At 38.0% G+C, this 18,086-nt stretch overlaps 1 non-coding gene across 1 annotated transcript; it reads right to left on the reverse strand.

Annotated features, from left to right (window-relative positions):
* Positions 1-5,371: 5,371 nt before the first annotated feature.
* TRNAG-CCC lies at positions 5,372-5,442 on the reverse strand. Its single transcript has one exon. It is a non-coding gene; the product is annotated as a tRNA-Gly (tRNA).
* Positions 5,443-18,086: the final 12,644 nt, after the last annotated feature.

The raw sequence follows: 18,086 nt of genomic DNA on the forward strand, positions 1-18,086 counted from the left end.
AGTGGGGATCATTATCCTTGAACTCTGTCTTTAACATTAATAAATTATACAAAGAGTTTTTTAAAAAGAAGGGGATGATCAATCAAGCCCAATACACAAACGGTAAGCACAACGCACAAATGCGGACAAAAGACGAGCAAAATGATGCTGCATTGTTGATTCGCTGTTCTCCATATATTACCAGTACTCGTGTACTAGTAACACCAAGCACAAACTACTAGTAGTGATAAAGTTTATTAGCCTATGCATACAATAACTAATCGCACATTTCTTCATACTGGAGTACTATCTCCGTCTCATAATAATCTTATTTTTCATTTTTTCGTATCCAACGTTTGACTATTCGTCTTATTTGAAATTATTTTACGATTAATTTTTTTATTATTACTAGATGATAAAATATAAATAGTACTTTATACATGACTATTTTTTAGGTTTTTGCATAAAATTTTTAAATAAGACGGATGCTTAAACGTTGAACATGAAAAAACAAAAAATAATATTACGATAGAACGAAAGTAGCAGTAATTTTCAGCGGGATGCATCAGGGCTCGACGACTAGTTCTATATGTCGACAGTAGATCGGCACCCAAAAGTGATAACAACTTTCCGGTTTTTCAGACCTCTCGCTTGGATGAGGTACCTAGCTCCTAGTCTCCTGCTCCCGTCACTTCTATATAATTTAAGGTCATTAACTTTTAAATCTATATTTTTACAATCTATCTTATTAAAAATATATAATTATTAACTATTTTATTATGGTTTTATTTATTATTAAATATACTTTAGACATGATTTATAATTTATACACATTGCATAAAATTTTCAAAAGAAAAACAATTAAACGTGAATCTTAGAAAATCAATCGTGTCAAATAAAGAAAAACCACGTCAAATAAAAATAATCAGAGGAATTACTTTATCTAGACATCATGGTGAGAATATACATGGTCTTGACCGCATGAGTACTTGGACCAAACATGTAGGACTGTTTGAAACACAGTAATTTGTTGCTCCTCTGTTATCTAGGATGTCAAATACAAAATAAAAAACAATATAGACCTAGGATGTCACACCATACATGGGAGTGTTAATGTGTTGCTTCTCTGTTTTTACTCTTGCTCTTTATAATCTGTAATTGTTTAAGCTGAACAATGTCAGCTGCAAGCTCATAGTGTGCTCTAAAACATGCATTATTTTTATTGGTTTGTGTTACGAACTTGGTGCTCAATAGTCATCGGTCTTTGTTCTGGATTTAATGTACTACGTATACAGTAGATTGCTACTTTTTCTGTTTTAAAATATGTTCAGTTTTTAGTTTTTAATGTAATATTTGACTCTTCATCTTATTTAATTTTTTACGATTAATATGTTTATTGTTATTAGATGATAAAACATGAATAGTAATTTACTTGTGACTATTTTTTTTGTGTTTTTTAATAAAATTTTTAAATAAGATGGATGATCAAATATACAGAAGTTAAAAAATAAAGTTATTTTAGGAGGAGAGCAGTAGATTTGTAGGCACTTCATTGGGCCTGTGTCCTCTACTAGAGATGCAGGAAAGTTTCTTTTGCTGGCATCTGGAGTACTGCTCATTTGATCTTTCATGATAAAGGTTTTCAGATAATGGCGGCTAGCTAGCATTATGTGTTCAGGCTTAGTATGAAAGTTTTGTTTGTACCATGGGACCTAAGATTAGGATCAGGAAATCTGAACGTGTTCTTCAGAGTTCAGCTCTTTCTTTTGTTGTTGCTTGTGGTTCACTGTATATTGCACTTTTTTGTTTAATGCAGTGTAAACTGCAAACTTCTAAGGATTACTCTTTGCATTTTTATTCTAACATAATTTTGTGTGGTTTGGCTGACAGAACAATTATGGGAGAGGGTTCCTCCGTTAAGCGCCTATATCATAGACATATATATATGGGCTCATGAGTGATGGGGTCCATATGTCGGTCACCATGTTAGGGACGGCTATGCTAGGGAATCTTAATCCCACTTATCTATACTACTTTAAATGTTTTTTATAAATTAGCTCATAATATTTTCTGATAATATGGAATAGTCCATATTTGTTAAAAGTTAAAACAAGAGATATTATTATAGTTGATAAAAATCATATAACGTTTTGCGATATATTTTCAAAACAAAGCACGTGTATTTTGCTAGTATAAAAGTATAAATATGGTTTAGTATATGAAGCAGGGCTAAGAAGACCTCCAAAGCCATGGCCCCGGCAGAGCACGATTACCGCGGTTTTGCATCGTGATAATCGGGGTGACGAAATCGTCACTTTCATGAACGCTGACAGGAAGTAGACACGTTACACACAGGCCGACCGGGGTGAACTTGGTTGTTTACATCATATTATTATTATTAGTCTACTTCGAGTAGCGATGCTATGAATAAATGATCTGAATATTCATTTGATTTCTAATGTTGTCCTGAGCTGCTTAAAATGCATGCCAAATTTTTGCCATTTCTGTCTTTTGGATCTTCGTTGACATGGTGATGATTTTTTCTGTTAGCTTATAGATATATACTAGAAACAACGCGTGGCATTGCCGCGCACACCTAAATACTCTCTCTGATTTTTTTAAATGACGTAATTAATTTTTAGACCGTTTATTTTTTAATACCTTTTTGTCAAAAATGCAAAATTATGAATCATACTTAAAATTAATTTAGTATTAAATCAAATTATAACAAAAATAATCAGTAATAGTATAAATTTTTTGAATAAGATAAATAGTTAAACATAAATCAAAAGTTAATAATATCAACTTAAAAAATTGGAGGGAGTATAAAAGTTTAGTATGATTATTTATTAGCCAATGATGGCATGAGCAGTGGTGTCGCCTGCAGCCGACGAGAAGAGTGCATGAAAGCTGGCTGCCGCAGCGAGAGAGCGCCCGGTGAGGGCCTTGTTGAAGCACACGGGATGCCATCATGCGAAGTGTTTGGTATATAAAGTGAGGCAGAACTTGAGGAGAGAGCGTCTGGAAAGAGGGGAAGACATCCAAAACCTTCTTCTGGTAGCCCGTAAAGAGAACGAAGCAAAATTACCACCCGCTACATTAAATTAAGGAAATATTCGTACGTAGGTCACAGACACGGGAATGAAAGCTTGATTTTCACTGCGCCACATGGCACGCTTGTCTGATCAGGAATCCCTATCTCTATAACACCAAATGTGAGCAGATTGATTGACTAGGATTGTGCCACGTGGCACTGCCGGTTGCTCAGGAAATGGAGCAACCTGCCTCTCTTCTTTCCTTTCTCTCTCCCCCTCTGTTCTCTTTCTTCTTCCCTTCGCAGGCCCCTGAAGCCGCACGGGAGGAGAAGCAGGAGGCCACCGCCGCACGGCCGGCGCTCGCCGCGCACTCTCTGCCGCTGCCCCGGCCCGTGCTCCACTGCCGTTGGTCGATCTGCCGCCACCGCCGCCGCCCTGTCCAGCGCCCTCGACGAGCCGCCGCAAAAGCTTCGCCGCCATTGGTAAATCTGCCACCACCGCTGTCGCCCGGCCAGCGCCTTCAAGATCTCCGCAGGGACGCAGCGGCTGCCACCCCCGACCCGTCGATGCCGAGGCCCGCCCGCCGCCGCCGAGGTCGCCCACGTTACCGCCGAGCGGTCCGGGAACGGCGCCGTGAACGTGAGCGAGTGCGCCGCCGTGCTGGTGACGGACACGACGGTGCGCGCCATGATTGGGGACCGGTTCGAGCGGCAGGACGAGTACCTGGAGGGGGTCGCCGAGGTGGGCAAGCTCCTGCTCGGGCTCAGCCTCAGCGACCTGTTCCTGTGGTCGCGGCTGGAAAACCTCATCAGCAGCAAGACATCTTGGACGTGCTACTACGGATACAGAAGGAAAAATGCCACGACGTCCCACCCCAACACGCTGTCCCCGAGATCTTCGCCGGACGCGGCCCTCGGCCTGTCGTCGCCGTCGATCGATCTGCCACCACCGCCGCCACCCCGGGCAACGCCCCCGATGCGCTGCCCCCAACCTGTTGCCCGCCGCTGTGGCCCGACAGCCGGGAGAGAGAGAGGGATCGAGAGAGTGTAAAGATAAAAGAGAGAGAGGGGACATTGAATGGACTTTGAAAAATAACCAATATAGAAAAAATTTGTTGCTTATTTTGCAAAAAAGTTTATATATTTCTATCCAATAAATAATCTTTGGAGACTACTATTTGAATTTTGGTGTCTTGTTTTCCACATTTCAATTAATAGCTAAATAAATAAAACACATTTCCATTGTATTTACTTTCTCGCCCCACTGAAATTAAAAAAAATACAAATTTACTGTTATTTATTATTCTACCCAATAGTTAGAATTATGCATTCATAATTACAGTCACCGAAAGAACTAAATTTGCCAATCTATAATTAATGAAACGTATTTTCCCCTAAAAACCAAATAAGGACCCCTATACTTGGTTGAGATTAAAAAAATACTTTGAACAGCCAGAGCACTACTCCCATCCAAAAAGTTTACATTTTTTTACACATCATGTTTGTCCCATAGACACTTCTACTATTGCTGACGTACGTGTTGACAACGATCCATTTATGTTAAAATATCACTGATTTAACAATTTAATAACATGTTTTTTGCCAAGATCATCCTTGATTCAACGTGCCAGGAAAAAAATAAAAATAATTTATCTAGATCTATTTATAATAAAAAATAATGGATAAATTATATTTGCCCAAACTCATTTAGTAGCCACAAGACCGATCTATTTCTTCATTTAAAATAATTCATAACAACACATATTTATGGTTATAATAAAAAAACATTGTTCCTGTGTAATTACGCGCGTGGTCTTTCTAGTTTGCCCAGAATTCGATATTAGAGAGCTTGATTTTCGCTGCGCCACGTGGCACACTTGTCTTGCCGGGGAATTTGCCCAGAATTTGGTATTAGAGAAGATTCACTGCGCCACGTGGGACACTTGTCTGGCCGGGAATTTGCCCAGAATTTGGTATTAGAGATATGAACGCGTTATCTTAAACTGTGATTCAGAAAACCAAATCAAATAAATCTCCCTAGTCTTACCATATGTAGGAGAAGAGGTGACGGAGTGCTGGGCCGGCTAGATCTGATGGATTTTCGTGGGCCATGGGCCCCCAACCACACTTAATAAACTAGTACATGCTTTTGCCCAAACAGCTGCTGGTACGCTCTGTTAGCGGAACACGCAGACGCCATTGTTTGTGGCTTATTCAAGAAAAAAAATATTTTTTTATATATGTATTTTAGTGATTTAAAAATATTTTTGAAATAAAATATGATTCGGTAAAAAATAAAAGCAAGTGTTTAAAATTTAAACAAAATATGATTCCGGTAAAAATTAAAGACACAGAAGCTGCGCATCCGGGGAATCGAACCCCGGTCAGTACCGTGGGAGGGTACTATGATACCACTACACCAGATGCGCTTAACATGCTATTTGTACGTTTGTTTCCTTTTTGACAGCATAGTTAGGGCGAAAAGTGGATTTTTAGCACTTATGTTTATATGCCCTAGCTAATCTTAGTCATCCATAAAATTTCGAGGTAAGTATTAATCTCTCTATTTTCAATCATTGGAGCACATGGCAACCTCTTTTCTATTTCTCCCGATGTGGATTTCTTATGCTAGAGTTAGATGTTTCAAAATTTTTGAATCATGCTATGGATGTGTGCTTTGTGTACTCTCTAGTGCACCTTCCATTTTTCCCCAAATGCACAATGGTACATATTCAAGATTTATTCAGTTGCATACATTTTTAATTTTTTTTAAACTAGAGCTGCTCTTAAATCTCAAATCCCAAATCCCAAAGTTCATAAGAGACATCCAGATTGTAGAACACAGGCCTCAGATTTGAACACAAAACATTTCTCAATTTCTTTCACGGGCATATCTTAATTTTATATAGGAGCATATATGTCTAAAATTGTGCATACCTCAAACTTGTTCAGGAACATAGCTCAAATTGTGCATATATGTCTAAAATTGTGCATACCTCAAATTTTTTTTACACCGGGACATCTAAGAATCATATACACACTCCTGAGAAAATATTCCAAAAAAAATTGTAGACGTGCTTTAGAAAATTCATCACATGAGCCACGTATATATTATCCGATATTTGCCTCCAGGATCACTGGTGTGCAAGACAACCTGCATTGGGATCCAAATCTAGAGATCAAAACTTAATCATTGACAATTTTGGTTAAAACCTTCAAAAGGAAACCTGCTCTGTTCAACGAGCTTGCATCTAGTGATCAGTTTAGGAAAATGCTCATTGGGATGGTAAAATTACTCACAAGTTGGATAGCAGAGCCAACTACTAAGGTTGTTTGTTTTTAGGGACTTATTTTTAGTCCCTAGTCATATCAGATGTTTGGATTCTAATTTGAAGTATTAAACATAAGCTAATTAAAAAACTAATTTCATAAATGAGAGCTAATCCACGAGACAAATTTTTTAAACCTAATTAATTCATAATTAGCAAATGTTTACTGTAGCATCACATAGGCTAATCATAGATTAATTAGGCTCATTAGATTCATCTCGCGAATTAGTCCAAGATTATGGATGGGTTTTATTAATAGTCTATATTTAATTTTTTAATTTAGTGTCCAAAAATTCAATGTGACATGGGACTAAAAAGTTTAGCCCCATCTAAATAACCCCTAACTACAAACTCATCTTATGGCTAACTAGTACAACAAATACCTATAATGATGTTCTGTTATTTTTGTCATATCTCTTTTTCTCATATACGTTTATGTATTTATATTAGAGCGTGTGGAAACCTAGCTTTTCGCATAATAGTCGGCTCTTATTATTTTTTATTTTCTCCTTTTTTTTCTGGCTCTAAGAGCAGGTACAACAGCAAATTATAAGTTAGCTATAAACATATTTTAAGTAAATAAGATAGGAGAGAAGAACAACAAGCTATAGATTTGTAGTCAGCTGTAGCACGGACTCTAAGACACGATATGTATATGACTTGTAAGACCATATATTAATAGTGTAGTATTTGTTTTGTAGATAACTATTATATGAAATGGCTATTACATTGACTATAGATAATTTAGAGCTAGCAGGTAGGTATACTATTAAACTTGCTCTAACGTGTATAAGATAACCGGTACATAGGCCAGATGCCCTAGAATTTTTAACCTATAACCCTTTCAAAAAACTTTAATCATAAATAGACTCTTAAAAAAACTTCAGTCAAAAATGAACCTTTCAGTTCGGTGCCAACGTCATTAGCGCCGTGGTCCAATGTCTCGGCACCAAAGACGATGATGTCGACAAACTTGGCCCCCGAGACAGCTAAGTCATTGATATGGAGAATGATGGCACCAATGTAGACACCGATACCGAGAACCTATTTGTAAATATTTTTTCTTACGTATTAGTCTTTTTTAGAACTTTATAGGTCATTGGCACCGTCGTTCTCCAGAGAATCAAAAAAGCCCATCCCAATGTAATTTTTTTTAGATCTATTTATAAAATAAGTTTAAAAAGAGAATCAAAATATCAAAATTATGTCGAGATGCCGATGAGATGACGAGTGTGACCTCAACCAGAGCAGAGTATCTCTCTCCGCGGTGCCGGGAAGAGCCGTTCCTCGGGACAGGGAAAAGTTCGGCGCACGACTGCGCCAACGGCCGTAGTGCATCCTCATCCTCTTTTTCTACACTAATCCCTCGATCGGCTGAACGGGGAAGGTACACGTGATGATCTGCTCCCCCTTTTTTAAGACTTCTTATTATTATTATTATTATTTGTGTGTTTTCTGTTTTACCATCTATTTTATTTTAATTTTTTTTAAAAAAACTAGTTAGCACTATTCATATTTTATCATCTAACAATAATAAAAATATTAATTATAAATTTTTATATAAGATAAAAAGTCAAATATTATATTTAAAAACTAAAAAAACTTATTTTGAGATGGGAGGAGTATTCGTTTTGGAAAAAACGAAGTATTAGATTTTTGTAAAAGTCATTCGGTCAGTAAAGAAGAAAAGGAAAAAAAATCTTTTCTATAGCAGTCCATATAAATGAAGTACATGAGAAAAAGAAAAAAGACATCTTTTCTACATGCTATATAGAGAAAATATATAGTAAATTTACACCCACTAAAACATTTTAAAAAGTTATATGGATTGACGTGGGCATACATTTCCATTTTTACTTTTTTTTTTCTGTGGGTAGAGTTAAAATTTCTCCAAACCAATTAGTCCAGTGATCTTCTAAAGTATGTGGATCGTTGTGACTGCGGTTTCATGTGAACCTGAAGTGCATTATGAAATATTCCGACTAATAGGAATCTTCACTAAGAGCTGCATGCGATGTAAATTTGTAGTGTAGATATGATTATATTTTACTTCCCATGTATTGTGGTATGGCGTTTTCAAGGCACTAGCTATTTCGATAGCTTTACCTCTGATATTCGATCCATTAATACGGTTTTTTTTTTTTTATCTATATGTTCTTTCAGTTTCATTTCCGAGAGAGAAAAAAAGTACAGTTATCAAAATGATTTCGCAATTTTTTTTGGGGACTGTATCTAGCCGTAACCGTCACCACACTGTTGGAGGTTATAGTAGGTATAATAGCAGACCATAAGCCGGCTAAATGCTAACGTGAAGAAGAGATAGAAGGCTAAATGCTGAGGTGGAGTAGAGATATGAGGAGACAGAAGAAGTGGCTATAAGCTTATAGCTAGCTCTGGTAGAAGAACCAAAAAACTACGTAAGAGACAAATTGACCATGTATTAATTATAAATAGTTAACTGCTATATGTGATTAACTATAATAGCAGGCTACAAGCTGGCTAAATGCTTATGTGGAGGAGAGATGAGAGAAGTGAGGACTAGTGGGCTATAATCTTATAGTCAGCATGGACATAACAACCAAGAAATTATGTAAGAAAGACATGTGGATCTTGTATTAAAGATAGAGAGTTAATTAATATATGAGTGAGCTAAAAGAAAACTACAAGAAGCCTTACAGCCAGCTTGTTGGTTATATTATTAACCTTGCTCTGAGTAGGCTGAGAGAATGTTACAAGGATTCTTATAGCCAACGTGGCTATATTATTAGCCTTCAAGCAAAACTTGGACACGACAAGGCTGGAGCAACAATTTTCTCGTTGATAGGGCATCTCGACAGCAATACAGTAATAGCTTCAAGTTCTAACTTCTCATAATTTGGGACGTATATGATGATGATATGTCGACATTGGACAACGGCCAAAGAAGCCATGTACCACCAAAGCTCCTCAAGGCAAATGCAGTTCGCTGACAAGAACACACACGGACACAACCTGACAAGCCAAGGCAGGCCATTTGGAAATTTTTTTATTTTTTAAACTTTTCCAATAAATAGTTTTATTACTAAATATTCGAGGAAATTACAGCGTGACAACGTTGTCTTGACATGCCACCAACACTGGTGTGGCCAAAAGGTTCAGTTTTTTTTAAAAAAATGTCCGATAGTTTAGTAACAAAATTACTTGCTAAAAATATTTATTTAATAAAAAATTTCGGCCATTTGCCCCCCTCTCTCTCGAGAAAGTTGCATATCTATCACAGCTAACTGCTGGATTCACAAAAATACCACAGTTCAGATGTGCTACTTTAAAATACCGCAGCTAACTGATGCCAACATGCTGAAATGCCAATTTGGTATATTATGCAATCTGAGAATTCATTTTCTAATTTGTCAGGTTATTGGGACAAATATGCCCCTGGCATCAATTGGAAGAGCAAGAAGAGAAAGAACAGATGAGAACAAACAGAAGAGAACGAACAACGAACAGAACTCACGGCGGAGAAAAAATGGCTGGATGCATCAACCAAGAAATAGATGCGTACTGCATCTACAAAATCCCAGGAAAAAAATGGTCTGCTTCATCTAAAAATTGCAACAATTTTAGCACGAGATTGTGTCAAGGCCGAGGCGACAGAGGAGGGCGTGGGGAGGGGCGAAGGACCGTGGCCAGGAGGGGACGACTTGGCATGCCGGCCAACGGCGGGGAGGGCGCGAGGAGGCTGCGCGAAGTCAACCGGCCGGCCGGGGGGTGGCGCGGTGAGGGGCGCAGGCGGCAAAGGAGGGCATAGGGAGGGCCGCGGGGAGAGGAGGACTCGACGCGGGTGGCAGACGCCGGCGGGGAGGGCGTGGGGAGGGCGGCCGCCGGCGGCGAGGGCGCGGGATGGCGCTGGGTGGCGGTCGCCGTCGACTTCTCCTCTCCAAACCCTAGTTTTTTTCTCCACCGTGAGTTGTCTTCTTTCTTTTCTTGCTCTCTTCAATTGATGGCAGGGGCTTATTTGTTCCAAATAACCTCACAAATCAAAAAATAAATTCTCAGATTGTATAATAGGCCAAAATGGCTTTCCATCATGTTGTCATTAGTTAGCTGTGACATTTTAAAGTAGCTCATCTGAACTATGATATTTTTGCAAAACCAGCAGTTAGCTGTGATAGATATGCAATTTTCTCCTCTCTCTCTCACTCTCTGTTTTTGCTTGCCTCTGGAATTAATTATAAACGAAAACATTTATTAATAATTAAAAAATAATTTACAGATAAAACTTTTAGTGTGTTCTTAGCGACAGGAAAAAACAAATAAAAAAATAAACTACGATAAAAAAATCTAAAGTCAACTGTAAATTTAGTTTTTTAAATTTAAATTTTAACTTATAAATATGACGTGCAGGTGTTAATCCGTACAGTGTCACCATTTATAAAGGAAAAGATTGATGATCGGTGCGTGTCAATAGCAGCATTTCACGTGCTACTGAAGTAGTAGTTCGCTGCAACAGCAGGTCAAATCGGACAAGGTTTTAGAGTTTATTTAGGGATTGAGTAGTTTCATATACTATTTTTTTTCGGGGAAAAGGAAATATATCACTCAAGATTAATATCCTAACTCACAACCAGCTGTGAGATAAAATTATGAATTCTTTTCTAACCAGAACTCACAGCGCGCCTTGTTAGCTACTACCTTCGTCCCATAATAACTTTATTTTTCGTTTTTCCATGTCTAAAGTTTGACCATTTGTCTTATTTGAAAAATTTATAAAAAACTTAAAAAATTACTAACGCATAAAGTACTATTTATGTTTTATCATCTAGTAAGAATAAAAAAATATTAATTACAAAAGATTTTCAAATAAGACGAAGAGTCAAAAACATTGTATTGAAAAACTAAAAAGTAGTCTTATTTTAGGACGGATTTTAGGACGGAGGTAGTAGCAAATGACTAACTTTGTTCTGGCTATGATGAGCTTTGCTAAAAACAATTCTCTTGTCTCTCATCACGAGGTCATTTGCCTCCCTAATTATGCAAGCTAAACTGGATTTTTTTCCCTATATTAGACTTCAACGATTGTGAAACCATACTGCAATCAGATTTCATGACAATCAGTAGTAGTACGTGTCCATTGAAGCGCTAACGCCAAGCCTTCTCTACACTATTGATCTTACTGTTGAAATAAACATGATGGAGGTGATTGTGAAAAAAAAAGGTCAAATAATATATTTACAAAAGAAAAGTAATATATAAATAAAGCTTTATATATGTATTTTTAGCTATTTAAAAGCTTGTAAAGCCGTTTGATACGGTAAATAGAAAAAAAGAAAAACGATTCGCTCGTTGTCGACGGGTCTCACGCACGCAAATCGATCGATAGGATCGATGGACAGAAGAGAAGACGAGAGAGAGACCTGACGCCCGAGACGCAACAAATTAAGCTCGCCGCGCAGCTTAATTTAGCTAGCTCCAGCCTCCAGGTGGTAACCACAATTAATTAATTAAAACCACACGCCTAATTAATCTAGTGTTTCCAAAACTACTCCGGATCCGCGTATGCATGAATCATGCCTGCCTGCACTGACGAACCCGGAAATTATCGGGGTCCAATACATACTAATTTTTAATTTTTGTATCCGTACCCTAATTAATATGGTATAATTTAAGTAAGAATTAGATAATTTATCTAGGGTCCTCGGACCCCAGATAACTCTATGTAGGTTCGCCACCGCTAGATTGCCTGCCGCCGGATCCACGTGCGTTGCGAGGAGTGCACGACGGGTTCGGCCTCGACCGGCGAAGGCGTGGGGCGGCGGGGGAGTTAGCCGGTAGCCTGCTCGCCGGCGAGGGAGTTGCCAGCGACGCGCCGTCAGCGCCGGGCATGGCAACGCCTTTGGTGGCCGGCGAACACGAGAGAGAGAACGCCGGGATGAGAGAAAAAAATGCAAATGAGTTTCTAATTGACTCAGGGGTAATTTGGTCATAATTTGTGTTGACTGGTTGACTTGGATTTTCTGTGAATAAAAAAGTTGCAATGACCATTTTAAATCAAAGCCACCGGATATAAGGTCATTTAGCGAAGCCAATGGATCGGTGGCCATTCTAGCAAAACCACTCGGTTTCGTGGTCAAAATAGCAATTATCTCCCCTCATCACGATGTATAAAGACATTTCATATGAGATTATTTATTATATAATGACCACTTCTAGATACATTGTGGATGCTCTTGTCGTTGGTAAGCCTGTCAATGGATTTCAATCCAATGCAAATCCACTCCAATCCATCTCTTTATTAATTAGTCTACCAAACCAACCCACACCAATTATTCTTTATTACGATCCAATCCTGTTGGTGACATGGGCCCGGGGTATCCCTACGAGTGCAGCACGTGTTTCTATCGGTGATATGGGCCCGGAGTATCCCTGCGAGTGTGTCACGTGGTAGCTGTGTGCCCAAAAATCCCTAGGAAGAGGGTCGGGCCCCAAGAGACACGTGCCCCCACGACGAACCCCAGAGATAGCTGGCCAGATCAAGGGGTCGGGGTCAGGCCACCCTGACCCCCGGCGCGTCTCTGGATTGTTGCGAAGCCCACGTGTCAAGGAGGGGGGGGGGGGCGCGGCCCTAGGATTCAACCTTCGCATTTAATGTGATGGGAGAGGACCTGGAGTACGCGTCACCCGCGTGGCAGGGGAAGAAGTGTGTCTGCCCCACATTTAGTGTGGTGCATGCGCGCATGTGCCTTCGATGGTGCCTTCCGTAGAAAAAGAGATAAAGAGTGGGGAAAGTACCTCTGGTAAGGCAGACACACCTCAGAATTGTCAGGGTACAAACCCCTGCTTCATCACCGTCGCATTTAATGCGGCTGCCCCGTTGCTTGGAACGGTCACCCACCCTAGGGATGGAACACCGGTCGATAGGACCAAGCAAGAGAGGCGTGGTCGACCCCTTCACCGACCCTCTGACTGATGGGACCAAGCAAGGACATCGTGGCTGACACGCCCACCTATCATTTGACGGACTAAGGCCGACAAGACAACGGTGGGTCACCGTGACCGTGACCCGATAAGGCGGTAGACCAGCTGCCATAGCATCATGATAACCTACCCGCCGGTAGGAGGTAGGATTGAGGTGACTGTGGTGACCCCTTACTACTATAAAAGGATGTCTTGCCCCACTTAGAAAAGGAGAGAGATCCGTTCTCGCTAAATCAGATAAAAGCCTTCCAAAAGAAGGTTTGTATTCACTTACCATACAGTGACCAAGTGACAGGAGTAGGGTATTACGCCATTTGACGGCCCGAACCTATATAACCTCTTCTGTGTTCATTCCTTCCTGGAAATCTTGACCTAACATCTCTGGGCCGAACCAAAAAAGGGTTCAGTTAACTCACGCTCGAGGAGCTTGCACTCTGACAAATCCAAACCAATTCAACTTTAATTTTAGTCCAACCCTCACAGAACCATTTGGTTCAAATGGATGCAACCTACTCTAGCAGAATGGATGTGTTCATTTGGTATGTATAAACTCGGACCTAAAATTTGAAAACTCGCGTTCACACTGTACAAATTTATCAAATTTGACTAAAATTTGGTGGAATTATTTATTATCTATAAAAGCAACTATCTGCAAATTTTGATCAATTTCTACATGTGAGTCCCACATATGTCTATTCTCTTATCCATTAGCTACCCAATTAAAGGATCTATTTGCCCTCCGTTGGTTAAATCCAGTTAAAACCTAAAATTATCCGATAAAATCCAGTCCATACCAATCTATTTGCCTCTATAACCCAATCTAATCCAAATAATTTAAAGTAACAATCTATTTGTACCCAACCAAAGACAATCTAAATTAAAACCCAACCCATCTAATCCATTTTCATCTAACCCATTAGCAGCCCTAATCGTTGACATTTGAGTCCAATTCTCTAGTGCGCCGATGTATCAGTGATGTTAATGAAAATAACGTAAAGAGAGGGTAGCCTTTTCTTTTGGTCGAGCACATGGAAAAAAACTAACGTGCTGTGTGCTGCCGCCTCGAGTCGTGACTCTCACTAGCCTGCACCATGTCCATGCACGCTTGCTTATCCTTTCCATTTGACCAGTTGCCGTGGTGACAAATACTTTTACTACCTCTATTTTATATATTTGACGCTATTAATTTTTTACACATGTTTGATTATTCGTTTTATTCAAATTCTTTTGTACAATATGTAAAGTTATATATATGCATCAAAGTATATTTAATAATAAATAAAATGATATAAAAATAATTAATAATTATGTAATTTTTTTAATAAGATAAAGAGTCAAACATATATTAAAAAATCAATATTGTCAAACATTTAGGGACGGAGGGAGTAATATCGGGACAGTGTACCGCAGTACAAACAGGCCCTAAGATCGAGATGCATGATTGCTGAGTAGTCAGGATCATATCACGTACTGTAAGGAATATCATTCAATTCGGCCAACCAAACCAGATTCAACAATTTCTGCGTTGGTTTTACGCTAATAGAATTAATATATCCATGCATCTCCGTATTTTATCATCTAATGGGTTTTATCTCTTTTTTTCACACTAAAATTTGAATAGGTGGAGTATAGCTCTTATACAATCATGTTAATTATTAATTATAAAAATATGGTTCAACAATTTATACTAATGACAAAACCGGAACCGGCCCATAAATGAATGACAGTTTAAACCGATGATAGTAGAATTACGTACAGACTTTCTCACTACCCAGCGTTAGGCAAGGAGAGAATCCTATATGTCTTTTCGTCTCATAATAAACCAAACTCTCGTATCTCTCAAAGCAATTTTAATTTAGAGGTGAAGAAAAAAAAAATAAAAATGTCTTTTATAAGTAGGAGTATATAATCGATGGGCCGATAGGTAAAAAATATTGGAGAAATAAAATTTCTCAATTCGTGAACCAATGGTAGTTAAGATTATCGGACTAATCTTTTTGCTTCTACTTATACTTATAAGTCAAAATTTAAACTTTAAGAGTTAAATATAAAGTTGATTTTGAGATTTTTCTTTATTACGATTTATTTTCCAGTCTTCGCTTTTAAATTGCTAAGAGCATATATATAAAAATTTTATTTAGAAATTATTTTTATTTGTAAATATATCTTCTATATGAATTGATTTATTTTAGGATGGATATACAGAGTAAGCATGAACGTGATATTACGTGGCTGCAATGTGATGACCGCGGAAAAGATTCTTCACTGCCTCACCAGCTTTTGTAAACCGATATGCACTAAGAAATTGTTATTTTTTTGGACCTATTGGGTTACCAATGCTCGTTCTAATGTACTTTTTTTCTAGACACGAGTTACGTGACAACTTTTTCTTCAAAGTTATGTGCTTACGTACGCTATGTTTAAACCCTATGTTTATCATATAACACATCAACAACAGCAACCAATATTCACAATTTAATTGGCCGGCAGAGCTTAATTAGATCCTTTCCCTTAAAAAAACAGAAATATAATATAATATACTCCATCTATCCATTATATATACCTTAATTCAAAACACGGTTAATTTACCAGTTCAATATCAAGGCCAATAGTACATACCAAATTACCAACATGCATGCGAAATAATTAGAACCATTTCAGAGGCCATATATCCTTGCTCCCAAAATCATTATAAAACCGGCCGATTTGAAAGGGCGAGAATTAAAATTCCCCTCCAAGATCAAACATGCATCACACTGGAGGAATCTGCATGAACTCATAAATAGAGACAGCAGCTAGTGGGCATCAATGTTCTTTTGCAAGCCACCACCAAGCCTAACAACCACAAGAGATCAGAGAGCCAAAAGCCAAGAAGAAAAACAAGAGGTGAATAATATGAATTAGAATCCTTCGTCTCCATCTTTTCACTTCTGCTACTTATAAGGTAAAATTTAAACTTTTAACCTTATGAATTTAAGTTGATTTTCTGATTTTGTTTTACATCAAAGCTTATTTTCCAACATTTTCTTTTAAATTGCTAAGAATATGTACATACAAGTTTTATTTACAAATATATCATCTGACTTTTTTTAATAAGGAAAAACCAGACGATAACCCCACGAGCTCTCTCTTTGAACATTTCCAAATCATCTTTAACCTGTTTACAGGTCAGCCTAACTTGTCCGTTTGTTTTGTAGCCTTGCTCTTTTTTTTTTCGCTCTTAATTCCAAAGGAGTGATGATATGGGCAGGTCGATCGGTCAGGGTCACCTCAGCAAAAGAAAGCAAAGCAAGCAGCATGAGGCGTGTGGTAGCCACACTCCCTTCAATCTGAGCTCAGCCATGGCGCCGGCCCCACCACCTACCACCTCCAAGAAACCAATAATGCAGCCTGCAGGATTGGTGCTAGCCTGCCTTTTCTTCTCCTCTTTTGCATTTTTTTCTTCCTGTGGGCTATGATTTTGATCTTTGGTGTTATTAGTGCATTCTTGGTCCATGGAGCCATCATCCATCCATGTTGGTTTTAGGCAAGATAGCATGATGAGCAATGTTACTCCAACTGCTTGGAAAGGTTGTTTAATGTTGATGAGAAAATATTTTCATGTCTGTTACTGTCCCCGTCCTAGAAAAACTTTTTTTCAGTTTCTGTATCCAACATTTGACCATCCGTTTTATTTAAAAAATTATAAAAAAATAAAAAAATAATCACACGTAAAGTATTATTCATGTTTTATCATCTAATAACAATAAAAATATTAATCATAATTTTTTTAAATAAAACGAATAGTCAAAGATTGTATCCAAAAACTGGAAAATGAACTTATTTAGAGCGGATGTAGTATTTAATAAGATATAGTCGGAGGCTGGGAGTAAGATGGAAAGAAATTTAAATACAATATGATTAATGCAACAAATATAATTCCATCTATAGTGCTAGAAATGTTTATATTGTGAAGTTTAATTAAATTTCAGAAATATTTATACTTTTGACTAGTTTGAGTAATTTATAAGCATGTACATATAGCTCCTAATCATATCTTGAGTCAAAGACAGGACACATATACTTGTGTTGTGATGGGTAGATATATGGCTTACATATTTGGGCAATTGCAAGTGCATGCTTAACTTGATGCAAGTGCAATTACTCACAGACAACGAGGTCCATCTAGAAGCAAGAGACAATACTTGCGATAAGCATGTGACACTAATATATATAAAAGCTTCCCCAACCTTTTAGTTGGGAATGTTTAAATAATTGTAGATAATTAGTCAAGGCGGCTAAGATTGCACACATCGTTAGACCATGTGGCTAGCTTGCTCACCAAAATGGTTGAGTAATACGTACTGAGCTAGGATAATTAAATTGAACAAATTAAGCTGTATTTTGTTTATTGGACAGGTATGTATATTGCCATAACCACTCATGCATGCAGGATCCAACCATGAAGTAATGTGTGAACAAAGTATGCTACCTCTTAATCAAAGATCTGTTGATCCATTTAGGAAGCACCAAGCAAAATCACCACCAAAAGGGTGCAAACAACCCTTGGATCATATGCCAAAATATGCCAACAATCAAATACTAGCATGTGTTTCTCCAAGATGGAAACTTCTAGTACACTAGCATATTACCTTGGAATAGGATCTTATTAAAAATATCATTAGTATATTATTAAAGTAGAGTTAATAAAGTGGTTTGATATATATGTCTAAATTATTTTTTCTTTTAAAAAATAGGAGGGAGTTGGTGGTAGGATAGTTGGCAGATTCACCACCACTACTTATAGTAGT

This window comes from Oryza brachyantha, chromosome 9 (genome assembly GCF_000231095.2).
Source record: "Oryza brachyantha chromosome 9, ObraRS2, whole genome shotgun sequence".
NCBI lineage: Eukaryota > Viridiplantae > Streptophyta > Magnoliopsida > Poales > Poaceae > Oryza > Oryza brachyantha.